This window comes from Paroedura picta, chromosome 14 (assembly GCF_049243985.1).
Source record: "Paroedura picta isolate Pp20150507F chromosome 14, Ppicta_v3.0, whole genome shotgun sequence".
NCBI lineage: Eukaryota > Metazoa > Chordata > Lepidosauria > Squamata > Gekkonidae > Paroedura > Paroedura picta.
Window position 1 is genome coordinate 32569990 of NC_135382.1, and position 16408 is coordinate 32586397.

The window sequence follows — 16408 nt, forward strand, 5'->3', positions numbered from 1 at the left end:
CTCTACTACTGCTGTTCAAGTCAGTAGGAACCGTGCAGCCAAAAACGAATGCGGTGCTTTAAAGAAAAAACAACCAATACTTATTGCTCACATACAGGGGACTTTTTTAGGCCTAAATATCTTACCCCCTTCTCTCTCTCTTTTTTTGCTGCTGTTTAGCTTCCACAGGAGGACTGTAAGTTAGTTTTACGGCTTTCACTGCTTGCGGAATTTGACATTTACAAACCAAGACCCTTTTCCCCTTCTGCCGGTTTTAAAACGGTGTTTGGAGGGACATATGTGCTGTATGCAAACCTGACAACAGGCCTTGCTTTTTCTCCCTCGTGACAGGGATAGCTAGCACAGTCGGAATCATAGAGGTGGAAGGGTCCTACTAGTCCAAGGCCATCTAGTCCAACCCCCTGCTCAATGCAAAATCAGCCTATAGCGTCCAGGATAAGCATCTGTCCAGCCACTTCTTAAAGACCACCAGTGAGGGGGAGCTCCCCACCTCCTTAGGCAACCATTTTAGAATCTGAGAATTGGAAGGGGCCATCCTGGCCATCCAGTCCCACCCCCTGCTCAATGCAGGATCAGCCTCAAGCATCCAGGATCAGGATCTGTCCAGCTGCTGCTTGAAGACCACCAGGAAGGGTGAGCTCACCACCTCCTGCATTTCTAGTGGTTAGTTTAAACCCATTACTGAAATTCTAGTGGTTAGTTCTGAAACTGAATTCCCCGAGTCCTAATCTACCTCAGGACTGAGGAGCTGTCCTTAACATTGAGAACCGCTGTGATGTAGCGGTTAGGATCTGTGATGCCTTCAAATCCCCCCTCTGCCATGGAATCCTGCGGGGTGACCTTGGGCCACGTGCTGTCAACTTGATCTACCTCGCAGGGTTGTTGTGAATATAAACTGGAGGAGAAAAGAACAATATAAGCCTCTCGGGGTCCCGACTGGGAAGAAATGCAAGGTAAATCAATAATACACACAGACAAGTATTTAACTGATATTTCTTGTGAAGAACTGTTTCTACACTTTTGAGATTAACTTCCTTGGATCCCCAAGCTCTGTCTGCTGGGATTCTAAATTCAGGAGCCTTATAAGATATTTTTACTGCTAGTTTTTACTTAGTTCCCGTGACCACAGCACATTACACCAGGTTGTTTTTCCGTTAAAAGTTTTTAATAAACTATGTGGCTTCACATCTCCTCGATGCTCTTCTGGCTGGTTCTCATCCTCAGCTGTTTTCTAGGCCAACTCTGCCTCCCGACTCCATCCCGTTTACTTTGGAGCCCTGCTACCGGTGTTAATAGTTTTGTTCAAGAAGGAGAGAGCTGTGGATGGTGGCCTTCGCAATTTTAAATATAAATCGACTAATAAAGCCTCCAGAATCCAGGACCAGGAGATACTCATTACAGACACCTGAAAAACCTGTAGAGATGTTGTTTATAACGCCAAAATTTTTATTAAAAGAAGCAGCATACACAAACAAAACAGAACGAGAGTGTTTATTATTGGTTTCTAAATAAGCTTCCTGTAAGATGGCTAAAATTTGATCATAAGCTAAGGAGAAAGCTCTTTTTTTACCGTTTGGGGGGGGGGGGAGAGGACAGTATTGTTCACATAAAATGTCTCCTCGCTCAAAGAAAGGCAATTCATTGTTAACTTTCACAGGCACAAAGGGGCCCCTTGTCCTTCTCACCCTAAAATATCTTACTGCTCATTTTCAAAACATAAATGGCAACAACAACAACAAAAACTCCAGTGACTCTAAATCCTATTACGGTACTCTTAGCCAAATTTCCTTTTCATGCACAGCAGTCTCTTGCTTTCTTTGACCAACCGAATGGTTCTTAAATAAGATGTTTTGGAGGCCTGGGGTTGGATCCAGGCCGAAGTGCAGCCAACGGACTTTGAAGGGCGTAGCTCTGCTTAGGATGGCACCGTCAATTTTCCATCTGGGGAATGGAACTGACTCCCCACACCACACTGATCTCTACAAAATGCTGGTCCTGAAGGATAGATAGAGGACCCCAAGGAAAAGTAGAAGGGCTCTGCAGTTGGAATAGGTGGAAACTGCCCATTTAGTATGGATTCAACCTATGATCAGGACTACCCTACATTGTTTCAAAGGCAGCTGGGACTCATGGTTATGACCCCATAATGTCTATCCTCTCTACCAAGCTGAGATACTATGAGATGCTCCAGCTACCATTGCTTAGTTTCCTTCTTGGAGTTTTCACCTAGATCACGTTGGGTTTACAGATGGGACGATTAAGACGGGATATACCAGAGATAACATCTCACCCACGGTTTACATACTAATTACTAATATATGGATAAATAGATCAAGTTCTCAAGTTTGGTCGATTTTTAAATCTCATTCCACTAACTTGACCTAATTTGAGCAGAAAATTAGTGGAGGCTGAAGATTTCTCCGCACCTTGCGGTGGCAGTGGTAACAGGAGGGGTGGGGCCATGGGGGTCCCACCACATGATAATGGGAGAGCGGCATGCTACTCTCCCATGATCATGAGGTGCGGGTAGAAACCCCCCATTAGGCTCTGCAGCACCATGAAGCCAAATGGGTCCCTTCAGGGACACTGTAGGTGAGGGAGGGATTGGGTCTAAAAGGCCTGGCTCTTTCCCGTATGCACAAGCCCAGCCTGGCATGGGCACCAATAAGGCCTGTGGTAAGGGAATGCTGAAAATTAGCAGTCCTTTCCTGTGGGGCATTGGAGGCCCTAACATAGGCCAAGGTTGGGAGGCATCTGGGATGGCAGCGACCTCATGCATTTGTAGGGATTTGCCCTGCTGACATGCGACCGCTGGCCCAGCGCAACCATCCCATGCGTAATTGGTCCATGTGGACACTTTCAGATCTTGATATTGTTTTGAATGGAGAATAAAAATTAATTCTCTGTATAGCTGCTTTGAGCCTTTTGTGGCGCAGAGTGGTAAGGCAGCAGACATGCAGTCTGAAGCTGTCTGCCCATGAGGCTGGGAGTTCGATCCCAGCAGCCGGCTCAAGGTTGACTCAGCCTTCCATCCTTCCGAGGTCGGTAAAATGAGTACCCAGCTTGCTGGGGGGTAAACGGTAATGACTGGGGAAGGCACTGGCAAACCACCCTGTATGGAGTCTGTCATGAGAACGCTAGAGGGCGTCACCCCAAAGGTCAGACATGACCCAATGCTTCCACAGGGGATACCTTTACCTTTACCTTTAGCTGCTTATGGTACGTAAATGGTTATAGAATCCAACAATCCTTATGGTAAGGGCAAACCAGAAGCAGTGAAGAACTTTGTTCACATGCTCTGTAAACACCTTGATGCCCTTCAGTTAATTCAGGGTGATGGTGCGGTACAACAGGGATATCATGAGAGTTCCCCCATTTTTTTAAAGCCAACCAGTTAAAACAAGATTAATTGAATGACAACAAAGAAAAAAATGCAAATAAAATAAATGCTTAGTTACATGGACAATTTCACAAGCAGCATGGTACAATTTTTTTACACATAAGATTGCTAACAAAATGGCTGTGTTCAAGATCAGGAAAGATAAACACTTTTTTTTCCATTAAAAATAAAGCAGTAGAGTAATTTGATTACAGCTACAATCAGATGGTACATTCTGGAATAGAACACTGTCTTTGAAACTACACAACTCTCTGGCTTCAGACCCGTGATTTGCACATTTAGAATGATAAATTTAAAGCTATCAATAGTAAATCAATTGCAGGTATAGCAGATAAAACTGGAATAATTCATCATATCGCTATATTGAAAATACAGAGAGGACAGGGAGGTAATAGAAGGCTTTGACTGTAATTTGAAATCTGGTTTTAGGTTTTTTCAAGGGCAATCTTCCCCGCAGAAGTTGGAACATACACATTAAAAGCCATCCATCAGCCACATATGATCCAAATATACTAATGATTTTTATTGGTCAGATCTTGAAAGGGAGGTTTATTTTAATGGAGCATGCATTAATTAACCCAGCATGTATTATCTCACAGCATATCTGGCCAGAAACTTTCATTTACACATGTTTATTGTGAAATGTTTGCATTCTCAACATTTGAAGCCCACACACAGATTATTTCATACTTCTCTTCTGAGCACTTAACAAAAGTTAAAAGAAGTTATTGTTTTTGATTAATGCATTGGGAGAGGGGGGGGTTGGGGAGTTTCAAAAACCAGATGCTCAGAAGAAACACATTCTTCATTTAAACATGGAAGCGGCATTCATATGAAAATGAAGCCCTTAAAACAGAAGTTGTGCAGGACTGATTGTCGATCCCTCGAGGTATTCCACAGAGAAAGACCTTGGTCAACTTCTCCCCAGGACCCACAATAGAGTTTCGGTGTTATTTTTCAAACAATATAACGACGGATTGAACTTTATCAATTCTTTAGAAAATGAAAACCGCAGCAGATACACAGATATGCAGGGTGGTGTGTTACAGATGGGAGTTCTAAGGCCTGTGCTTGTCATCTTTTGATTAAGAAAAGGAAATGATTTCACTAAAAAGACATCCCTCTTGTGTTGTTTTGTTATAACTGAGTTTGTACTTTCCACCGTACTGGACATATTTATTGAGTCTCATAAGTTACTTCACGGTTACCAGCATCAGCGTAATCTCAACAAACTATCTTTTTTCTTGCCAATTATCTAAATATCATAACTATAAAATATCTTAAAACATTCTCGGTCGTGTAAACATCTTAGCTACAAAGTCTTAAGTGTAAACAGTGCGAGGCATCAGAACGATTTTAAGCGATGTTATATAAAAAAAAAAAGCCCCTCTGCTCTTAAAAACTAAACAAAAATGTAAAGCTTCCATCTGGTTTATGATTTTTCCACTACATAACTGCTGCTGTGTGCCAGTTTGCTGAACCATGGCTTGCTAAAGAGATTGCTGGGGTCACAGAGAGAGGGGGAAAAAACTCACAAAGAACAGACTTTAATGGCTGAATTTTTCTCTCCGTTTCCCTCCCGTTTCCCCGATGGGGCTCAAACAGACTTAAGAGAAGAGCATGGAGAAGGCAGAATACTTTTTAAAAAAGATTTTTTCCCCTTTCCAGACAGCCTGTTCAAAAGAGAACCATTTGCACAAAGATTAATGTTTTGCAAAAGGTGTCATTTAAGCAATTATAGGCAGCTCCTTCGCAACGCTGTACCCATAACCACCATCACCAAACTGAAGCGACTTTATGCTTCTTTACAATCTGTATACGTGTGCTTAAATATAGACAGTTAAATTGCAGACTGGAGAAAGGGGGGGGCAAGAGAAGAGAAAGGGAAAGGAGAGCGGGGGGGGGGGATAACTTGCAGGCTCACTTGGCAAAAGCCAGATTTAAATTGAAGGGGATATTAAATTTAAAAATCCTGAGGACTTTCCCGCTGATACCAAAGTCCAGGGGAAACCACATCACACAGATACCTTTTCTGTGGGGAGCTGTTAGGAAATGTGACGCTTAACTCATTCCCAGGGGAGACAGATTATCTAGAAGGCTGAACCTAAGACTTGCTGAGCTAGGGAGTCAAATGCATAGGGCAGAGGCAAATCAGTTGCAGAAAGCCCCAAACGGGGACATGACGCCAGTGTTGAAGGGACATGACCCAGCAATGAAGGCTAATATTCCAGAGCAAACACTGAAACAGTGGGATCAGGCAAGTGCACTCTAACTTTGGAAATGTTCCCCCTGCAAGTCCCCCATTTTTTGCACCTTGACAAGTTGAGAATTGGTGCATGCTAAGAAGCTCAGAGCACAGGCCATGATATCAGGACAAAGGAGGCCAACATTCTCTTACCTGGAGCATATAGAAAGTTGTGATCTCAGTAGTCTGAATACATGATGGGAGGGACCTGATGCCCGCTGAGAGAATCCTGGTTCAGAGAAGACCTTAGAGCAAGTTCCTTAATCGCTCGGCCTCAGTTTTCCCCATCTGTAAAAACAGAGAAATACAATTCAGCTGATACTGACAGTTCTTGTTCACCTATTAACTCAAGTATCAATTCCGCAACGCTGACAACTCTTGAGTTATCGTTTCACTTTCCGTTCTTTCGCATCCCGATTGGTCAGTCTAGCCCAGCTTTTAAAATCAGAGTCCAGTAGCACCTTTAAGACCAACAAAGATTTATTCAAGGCATGAGCTTTCGAGTACAGGCTCCAAGCTGGCAGAGGTAAGGCATCGGAGAAGGAAGAAAGTGGGAAAGGGGGTGACCCTGAAAAGGGCAAGAAGAAAAATTGGTTTTTATATTCTGCTTTTCACAAACCAAAGGAGTCTCAAAGTGGCCTACAATCACCTTCCCTTCCTCTCCCCACAACAGACACCCTGTGAAGTAGGCGAGGCTGAGAGAGCCCTGACGGAACTGTGACTAGCCCAAAACTATTCAGGTGTCTGCATGTGGAAGAGGAGTGGGGAATCAAACCCACTAAACCAAGCTGGAGAGGAGTGGAGAGTTAACACAGATGAATACACAGAAAGATACAGGCTTGGATCCTATAATTCCCTTTTGCCAGGTGAAACATCCTGCTCTAGAGGAAACAAATTCTTCCTCTGGAAGGTGTTTCTTCCTTGAATGGAAAGAAGTTGTAGCTTCCAGCTTTCTTGAATGAATAAACGTTTCAAAGTGGTCTTCGGAGGGATTTGAGTTGTGCGCTCTGACCAACGTGTACGCTTGTTCCAATATACCTGAAATATTGCACACACAGGGGAAAGAGAGCTGTTTGCTAGTGCTGAATAGGAAGCCATAAATTACCTGCACCAATGCAGAAGCAGACTCACCATGTTAAGTTTTACCGCCTTACTTGTACTTCAGACAGTTTACGTATCTTAAGTTTGCATGGCTTGGTGAAGGCCCAGAAATCCTTGTGTGGGGCCAATCCAGGGCTTATTTCACGTGCGAAAAAAATGTACTTCCCCCCCACACACCAGTAACTTGTAGAGTATGCAAACTCTCCTCGCCAGCGGTGGATTTTAAGGTCATGTGCTTGGACATTTGTTGAAGTCACAATTCAAACAGTGCCTTGCATTTCAATCCGCAGCTCTCGGTCTTCGTTAATTACACGAGCAAAAACAACACTTGACAGAACGGATCAAAATGTATATAGATGAATATACAATTCAGAAATTTATGCTGCGTTAGTTACTTCTAAGTGTTATGGGCTATTGTTTGGGCCCCTGATTGGATGACGAACTGACCAACGCAGCAGAAATTTCTGAATTGTATACTTAACTTGTCGTTCGACTTGCTCTTCGCACGGCATCCGAGAGCTTCCCCAACACACCCAGTCCGGGGAGGGGGGGGCGGGAGACGCACACGCAAACGCATGCACTTGACGTAACCAGTGGTTAAGGAGAATCAACGGTCGGGTTGCAACAAAATCAAGCCGTATTCACTGCAGAAAATTTTGCGAGCGAGCGTGGAATGATATTCACGTGACCGGAGTGTGGATGTGTCACTAAAACAGGGGGGGGGGGGGAATCATTTAAATATTTAGACAGTAGAAATAATTGATTCTGCAGTATGATAATGAGGGAAAGAGGGCCTTCCCCATGTTTACTAATGTTTCTATTCTAAGCTGAGTTAAAAAGGTAAAGGTAAAGGTATCCCCTGTGCAAGCACCGGGTCATGTCTGACCCTTGGGGTGACGCCCTCCAGCGTTTTCATGGCAGACTCAGTACGGGGTGGTTTGCCAGTGCCTTCCCCAGTCATTACCGTTTACCCCCCAGCAAGCTGGGTACTCATTTTACCGACCTCGGAAGGATGGAAGGCTGAGTCAACCTTGAGCCGGCTGCTGGGATTGAACTCCCAGCCTCATGGGCAAACAGCTTCAGATAGCATTTCTGCTGCCTTACCACCCTGCACCACAAGAGGCTCATAAGCTGAGTTAAGACAACTGATTTCAATGAAAAAAGGCCAGTTTATACATTACAGAGAAGACAGCTGGGCTTGTGGTTCCCACTCCTGTGTCCTGTGCACCTGTTACATGTGACTTGGGGGTCCTTCTCAGTTGTGACATGAATGGTGCACCATTCGGATGGTGACTGTGACTTATGGGGAGAAGGGATGCAAGCCTTCCCCACAGTGCTGTTTTCCTGGACATGGTTATGGGAGCATCCCCGCTGGTCAATGGGGAAAACCCATCCGTACGCTTGTGGGTTTCCTCAACAGACCAGTCAACGCCTTCCTACAAACTGTTTCAGATCCAGAACGTCGAGGGAGATTGAAGCCCCTTTCTGTGGATGTCAAAGCCATAATCCACATTGGGCACAATGCAATTGGGAATTGAGGAGAATCTGCAACTTACATGTCACTGGTCAGATACTCTACTGGTGTTCTCTGAAATCGCTGAGAAAAGTAGGGTATAAATACCAACTCTTCTTCTTCTGTTTAGGGCTTTTTAAATTCAGCTTGCTAAGCCCAAAAGTGTCATGCCCTGCAATCACATCCTTAGCCCTGATTTGGACGGCTCAGAATTAGTGCCCTTACCATTTTCTTCTGACAACAACCATGTGAAGAAGGTTAGTCTGAGAATAAGTGTCACTCAGCAACCTTTAGGGCAGGGGGTAGTCAACCTGTGGTCCTCCAGATGTTCATGGACTACAATTCCCACAAGCCCCTGCCAGCATTTGCTGGCAGGGGCTCGTGGGAATTGTACTCCATGAACATCTGGAGGACCACAGGTTGACTACCCCTGCTTTTAGGGCACAGTGTGGATTTGAACCTGGAGCTTCCTGAACCTAGTCCAGCACCCTAATCACTACACCAAACTGGCAAAAACCTATGCGCCAGCATCCCTATGTAACCCGAATGTCGTATTTAACCACAATTCTTTGCACAATGGAAGTAGGGGGGGGAAGTACTCATATGAGTCTATCAGCAAACCAAATCGGTTCAAGCTATTTTCTTAACCGCAGCTGCCTGCAACAATTTAAAGGCAGCCAACGAGTAAGAAGGGGAAAGCTGTGCAAGATCTGTTACAAACTCTGCACGGCCCTGCAAACCTAAAAGGCACTGCTACAGACTTAACTGATTGACAGATCACAGTGTGTTGATTTATTAGGCTCGCACCTGGTCAAATACTGCAAACGGTCATGCCCACACATGGCTGCCCCTACTCCTGAGGCTGGCTGTAGTGAAAAATTACTTCTCTGGGTGATCTTAAGAGACCGAGAACATGTTAACACACAACTCTCAAGGGAAACAAGAATTAATTTAGGCAATTTGATACATCTGATTTCTTATTCCAGGTATTAAAAGTTGCCGTAGGTATCCAAAACAATGCAGAAATGGGAAGGCCAGAGGTGTGGGGGGGGCATTCATGAGAAACCCATAAGCCAAATCAGCTAACAAAACACACACTCACACATTTTCAAATGGCATCAACTAAATATCCATAGGCAGGAGACATTAAAAGTTCCAAAATCTGTACTCCAATAAATCAAGAAGTTTCCAATCTCGGCTGCAAATAATTTCGGTAAGTCAAGTTGGTATTTCTTTTTACTTAATCACTACTAAAGTGTGAGTGGAACTATTTCCCCCCCTTTTTGCAGTGCCCCTTTCTGTATCAGAATTGTCCCCTTCAAATCTCAAATGAAATTGAGAGTTATAATTACATTATTTTAAAAATAGCATTAAAATGACATTAAGGATCATAATTGGAACTTCCTATACTTAAGCACACACCTTCTAAGATTAGCAGCAGGTCACTCACAAGGTTCATTTAGTAGATGCCTTATTATATGTACGAAAACTCATTCCAAATACTGGCAGCCATCTCTGTTCTTCAGGAAAAGAATAAGAAGCAAACCCTTCAAATATGAGGGGTCCATAGAAGCTGGATGCAACATTACTACAAAACAAATTATTACAACAGTCAACATTTTAAATCCAAGATCGAGCTCGAGGAAAATCAAAGTTGTCTTTTTTATTACTCTTATTTCGAACATTGTTATGCCACCTTTCCACCCAAACTGACTGTCCTCAAGGCCAGGGGTAGTCAACCTGTGGTCCTCCAGATGTCCATGGACTACAATTCCCATGAGCCTCTGCCAGCATTTGCTGGCAGGGGCTCATGGGAATTGTAGTCCATGGACATCTGGAGGACCACAGGTTGACTACCCCTGCTCAAGGCAACCAACAATAAAAAAACATTAAACAAGGTTTTAGAAAGACATCGTCTAAAACCAATTTAAAAGCACAGTTTTTTAAAAAAGCACTAACAGGTAAAAATGCAGAATCAGAAATGGGGGTCTGCAAAGGAATGCCAAATGAAATAGATAAGTCTTCACCCATCGGAAGAAGACAATGATTGCCCATCCCAACCTTCCAGGATCAACAAATTATTCTATTTCCGATGTGGTTCTTAATCCTATAAAAGGACACTAATTTTTACCAAACAGCTCTCCTTGGCAACTGGTTGCCCAAAAGGACAATGATTCATTAAGGTTTTTTTTTACCCAATGTATTTTTTTTCCACGTAGAAATACAAAAACCGAATAAAATATATAGCATCAGAACCAAAAAGTGCCTTACTAGATTGTGCCGGGGAGAGCGAAATAAAATGTCTTAAACAAGAGCAAAACAAAATCACTGCACCCTCCGATCATGCTGTAGACCTGCCACCAAGTGGGAGCCAATTACCACTGGCTTCAAAGCCTTTAATAGCCCCAAAGCCCTCTTCACATGCTATTCTTTAAGGAAAGCCTCTGATATTGTCAGGTCTGTAACCTTTGACCTCTGCTTCCTCTGCCAGGCTGTGCCCACAAAAGGGATCCGGATCGAAACTTCTGCACACTCGGCAACTCCGAGCGAACTCACCCACCAGCTACGAACCACCCGTATTTCAAAGAAAACATAATCAAACAGGATGTTAACATGTAGCCAGAGGGTACTGGGAGAGGAGTGAAGGCCTGCGCTGATGAAGCAGAGGATTCATTCAACACAGCATCTTCTGTTCTCTTAACCACTAGCCAGGATTTATGTGCAGTCTAAGTGACTTTTTCAGAAAATTAAAAACCCATACCTTTCCCTTGAGCATTCCACCTGCTCAATCCAGTGCAGTTAATACTATTAGATATTATCTCCGTGTAAAGGGATCGGAACTAAAGAGCCTGTTGATGCGGGTGAAGGAGGAGAATGCAAAAGTTGGCTTGAAACTCAACATCAAGAAAACAAAGATCATGGCATCCGGCCCTCTCAATTCCTGGCAAATAGATGGGGAAGAAATGGAGATAGTGACAGATTTTATTTTCCTGGGCTCCAAGATCACTGCAGATGGGGACTGCAGCAAAGAAATTAAAAGACGCTTGCTCCTGGGGAGGAAAGCTATGGCAAATCTAGACAGCATCCTAAAAAGCAGAGACATCACCCTGCCAACAAAAGTGCGTTTAGTCAAGGCTATGGTCTTCCCAGTTGCAATGTATGGCTGCAAAAGTTGGACCATAAGGAAGGCCGAGCATCAAAGAATTGAGGCTTTTGAACTCTGGTGCTGGAGAAGACTCTTGCGAGTCCCTTGGACTGCAAGGCGAACAAACCGGTCAGTCCTAGAGGAGATCAGCCCTGACTGCTCTTTAGAAGGCCAGATCCTGAAGATGAAACTCAAATACTTTGGCCACCTCATGAGAAGGAAGGACTCCCTGGAGAAGAGCCTAATGCTGGGAGCGATCGAGGGCAAAAGAAGAAAGGGACGACAGAGAATGAGGTGGCTGGATGGAGTCACTGAAGCAGTAGGTGCAAACTTAAATGGACTCCGGGGAATGGTAGAGGACAGGAAGGCCTGGAGGATCATTGGCCATGGGGTTGCGTTGGGTCGGACACGACTTCGCACATAACAACAACAAAGGGATCGGAGTAGCTGCACACCGGATAACTCCAGAGTACTGAGCCGTTGCAATAACGAACAGGGGGAATGTTCAGCCTTGCGAGACTTTAAAGGTCTTTCACATCAACTACTCCCAGTTCCTTTTAGGTGGAAAGGATTGACCTGAGACCTCCTACATGCAAAGGAGATGTTGTACCCCTGGGTCAAAAACTTGCTTAACTGGCAAGTTGCCAACCTCCAGGTGGGAGCAGGAAATGTTCACACATTACAAATGGTCTCCAGATGATGTAGATCAGTTCTCCAGGAGAGAATGGCTGCTTTGGAGGGGGGGACACTATAGCCTTATAGCTAAACTCTCACCTCACACCCAGCCTTGGTTTAAGGGTGGCTTTCTCAACGAGGATTTCGTAAAACCCTGGGGTTTCTTGGTGGCCCCGGAAGGGTTTCCTGAATGGGTGGGAGTGAATTTTTATAATTTTTTTTTAAATTGTTAAACATTTATTGGGTGATATGACTATATGTGGTCATGTTGACCCACCCACCTCTCCCAAAATGACCAGTGATGGGCCTGGAGGGGTGGGAAGTGGAGGGGCTCCGGGTAAGCATGTACACAGCTCTGCTTCCCAACCATATTCTGCACGATCGCACCACTTCTGGGGTTTCTCAAAGCCTGGTGAATGTTTCAGAGGTCTCTCCATGGTAAAAAAAAGTTGAGAAAAGCTGGTCTAAGGATTCACAGGGCCCAAAGCATCACAGCTAGTTAAGGATTTGCAGGGCCTCAGCAGAGCACAACTGGTGCTGTTATTTGTGCAGCAACATTGGGGCACACTTTCCAGGGATAGTTGGGACTTTGGAGGCACTTGACAGCTTCTTTTTTGTGTTGTCCTAACAGTTCACAAGCTGCCTAAGTATGAAGACTGAACCCGGAACTCTATGTGAGAAGCTAAATTTACCACTGAGTTGTGGCCCCCAACATCCTAGGCGTCATGATGTTACCTCCGGGTTACATGGGTAGTGATGTTGGCTGGAACCTTGGCAGAGCCTCCTTCTTTTTCGAGGTAAGTTTGTCCCACCAGCTAGCTGATCAATAAATGGGGAACCCTACAGATGGCCTAGAGGGCCAAGTACAGGGCATAGAGGCCTTTTCCTGATGTCACCTCCTAGCATAGAGATTTTGTCCTATCTCTGAACAGGGAGTTTCATTTTAGTCGCCATGGCTAGTAACTGATGGCCCTATCCTCTAGGCTAGTGGTCCCCAACCTTTTTAGGGGTTGGGGACCACTGCTCTAGAGTTCCTCTTTTAAATAATCTATGATTTGTTGCATTTCATGTCCCTTTGGGGCAGTAAGCATTTTGAACAAGTTTGGCTTTACCATCAAGGGAGCCCTGATGGAATGCAGACAATGAGAAGAGATTAATTAGGAAAAAAAACTGGATGAAGAAACCATGGGCTGTATAATGAGACAGTCCTAAAAACTATTTTTAAAGACATCAATTAGGTCATGTAATTCAATCGTCCACCATGATAGTAGCTAGATTCTATTAGTTGCCCCATGCATTTTACAAAAACAGAGCTCCATTAACGTTATTCACTTATACTTTCCATCTTTAAGTCGACATTCTGCTCAACCAGCTTTAAATAGATTCTTTTTTTTTCCCCTCCCCCTAAAATTGCTATTAAGCATATTTTTACTCCAAGGACAAGTAGGCATAGGATTATGCCTGACTCCATGCAAAGGATAGATTTTCAGCAAGCTGAACCACATTCCTATGAAGTAAAAATACACTATATAAGCTGATTGTTTCTAGCTTTGCTCAGTAAGGACTCTCCTCTGATCTTTCAGGATTACACCCGAGTAGCCTATGGCAGACAAACAGACCTGGTCATTTTGCTTGCTCTGTATCCAACATCCTTACCTTCGAAAGTTTTGATTTCATGTCAGATTGAAGGAATTTTAAAGTATAGCTCAGGAGTTCTCAGAGAATTAAAAAAACACATATTTTTTTCTCCCCCTTGGTTGTGGAAATATCCTGCAGGCACCCTCTGGCTTTGTATATGCTACATAAAATCTCAACAAAGTGTTGCCTCGGGCTTTACAGGGGAGCACTTCACCTATAGCAAAAGAAGTCATCCACGGCAGGTATGACGGCTGTTCTTTAACAGAAGAGCTTTACACAGATCAGTATCCACAGAATTTCAGTTCGGAGACCTCATAATCCGGAGAGAAAAATCTACGCTTGCACGAATAAGGAACTCCAAGATGGGTTCAGCTTTTCATATCCTTCGTGATTACCTTGGAGCATCCACTGTTCAGATCTTCCAACCCCAGGTGAGAGCCAGTATGGTGTGGTAGTTAAGAGCAGCGGCCTCTAATCTGGAGAGCCAGGGTTGATTCCCCTTGCCTCCCCAAACAGCCAGCTTGGGTGACCTTGGGCTAGTCACAGTTCTCAGCTCTGAGAACAGGGTGTCTGGCGTGGGGAGAAGAAGGGGGGGCAATTGGAAGTCGCTTTGAGGCTCCTTCTAGAAGTAAAAAGTGCGACGTGAAAACCAACTCTTCTTCATGGACAAACCAAGGAGAAGCAGGCCATCTAAGCAGGCCTGTCCCTGACTTGCACAAACAGATCAGTGCTCTGTATACAAAGCAGACAGGTAGAAGAAGAGTTCCTGACTGCATGAGACGTGTGTACACACAGGTTGACAAAGAGTCATTGGAGGTCCAGCATGCTCCTTCTCCATCCACTGATGGCAGAATAAGAATAGGAAGAGGAAGAAGAAGAGGAGGAGGAGGAGGAAGAGGAAGAGGTAGAAGAAGAGTTGGTTCTTATATGCTGCTTTCCTCTACCAGAAGGTGCCTCGAAGCACTTTCCTCTCCCCACAACAGACACCCTGTGAGGGAGGCGAGACTGAGAGAGCCCTGATATTCATGCTCGGCCAGAACTGCTTTATCAGTGCTGTGTTGAGCCCAAGGTCACCCAGCTGGCTGCATGTGGGGGAACATGGAATCAAATCTGGCTGACCAAATTAGAAGTCAGTACTTCTAACAACTACACCAAGTTGGCTCTCTCATGTTCTCAAGGTATGAATGAAGTGGGCTAAGGAGGTAACTGCAAGAAGGGTATCTGGTGCAAAGGTGGCAAAACAAAGGGTCGTGGCATTAGGAAGGCTGAAAGCCACTGTTCTGTCTTAAAGACCATACAGACTAGAGAAGACAGCCTTGAGTATCACCTGGAAGTGACATCACATCCTCCTCAAACTCTGCCCTCCCCTGGTAACCTCAAATCTCCCAGTATTTGCCAAGGCAATATTGGAAACACAACAGAATTAATTGCTGATAGCCCCAAAGGACCCGAATTATCAACTTTTTCCAGTACCTGCCTATACATTTGACCACTGGATAATTTAATCCAAAGTGTTCTTTTTTTTCTGTTTGCTTGTTTTACATAGACAGCAAACATTCAGATTCAACAGTTCATTTTGGAAAGGAACAAAAAATAAAACTATTTTTCTGTGGGTGAGTTGTAAGAACATGGTTTTTATTTTTTTTCCCCCCCTCCCATTCTGGTTCCCATTGTTTTAATTTTATATATTGCATGCATGTGTTCTCCTAGAGTTGCTCACTTAGTGATCAGAAACATCTGGGGTGCCCATGCTGTGGAAGAGGTCAGCACTGCTTCTGCTCCAGCTGCCTGTCGTTATTAATTTATTAAGTACTGATTGGCCGGTGGTATTGCTCTGGGAACACGGTTGGAGGGCACAGGTTACGTTCGGTAGCAATTCTCCCCAAGCCGTAGCACCACTAGGCCTGCAGATGTTAGAGGGAAGGCTTCATTATTCTCCAAGGAACTACAACGGGGAAAGTTGCAGAAATACGAATACAGGATTGGGGTAAAATTTGCGAAGGAGTAAGAAGTTTTACGGATACTAAAACAGGACCTACACGTTTGCTGGTTAAACTTTTTTTTACAAAGGATTTTTGCTCAAGCGATGAAGAACAACTGCTTTTTAATTCCCCACTTTTTACTGCCAGGAGGAGCCCCAAAGCAGTTTACAAACACCTTTCCCTTCTCCTCCCCCTTGGAGAACTGCTCTAACTGTGAGAGAACAGCTCTGCAAGAACAGCTCTGTGAGTAGCCCAAGATCACCCAGCTGGGTACAAATGAAGGAGTGGGGAATCCAACCCAGTTCTCCAGATTTGTCTGCTGCTCTTTAACCACGACACAAACTCTGGCATATTTTTTCTGTTATCAGAATACTCTTGCAAATTAAATGTGCATTTTCCAATGTGTACGGAATGGGTCGAACTGGATGGACAGAACCGCGCTTAGCTGTCCAGCTGCCACTTCCCAGGAGGATAAAAGTAGCAGCCATCTGCCCTAGAAGTCTTCATGCTACCTCTCTCCCCGCCCCCCGCAACTTGGGGAAATCAGTAATATACTACTGTTGTAACTTCCAGCAATCATTCAACGCTAAACGATTGCAGGTCATGAACAGATCCTACGGTGGAAGACGGAACATCCAGAGGCAAATCACACAAGTTGTGATTTAAAGCCAAAGGCTACTCTTCAATAAAACGCTGAAAAAGACAGAGT

The 16408-nt window shown here is 44.4% G+C and overlaps 1 protein-coding gene across 14 annotated transcripts in view; it reads right to left on the bottom strand.

The window, feature by feature from the left end:
- ZNF536 (zinc finger protein 536) overlaps positions 1-16408 on the bottom strand; it is a 410578-nt gene that overhangs the window by 274237 nt on the left and 119933 nt on the right. For 12 of the 14 annotated variants that reach the window (XM_077309497.1, XM_077309501.1, XM_077309489.1 and 9 more), the window contains one exon: positions 5799-5933. The exons of the other annotated variants lie outside the window; for them this stretch is intronic. The gene's annotated coding sequence lies outside the window, so the exon portion shown is untranslated. The remainder of the gene's footprint in view (positions 1-5798; positions 5934-16408) is intronic. 14 annotated transcript variants of the gene reach the window in all.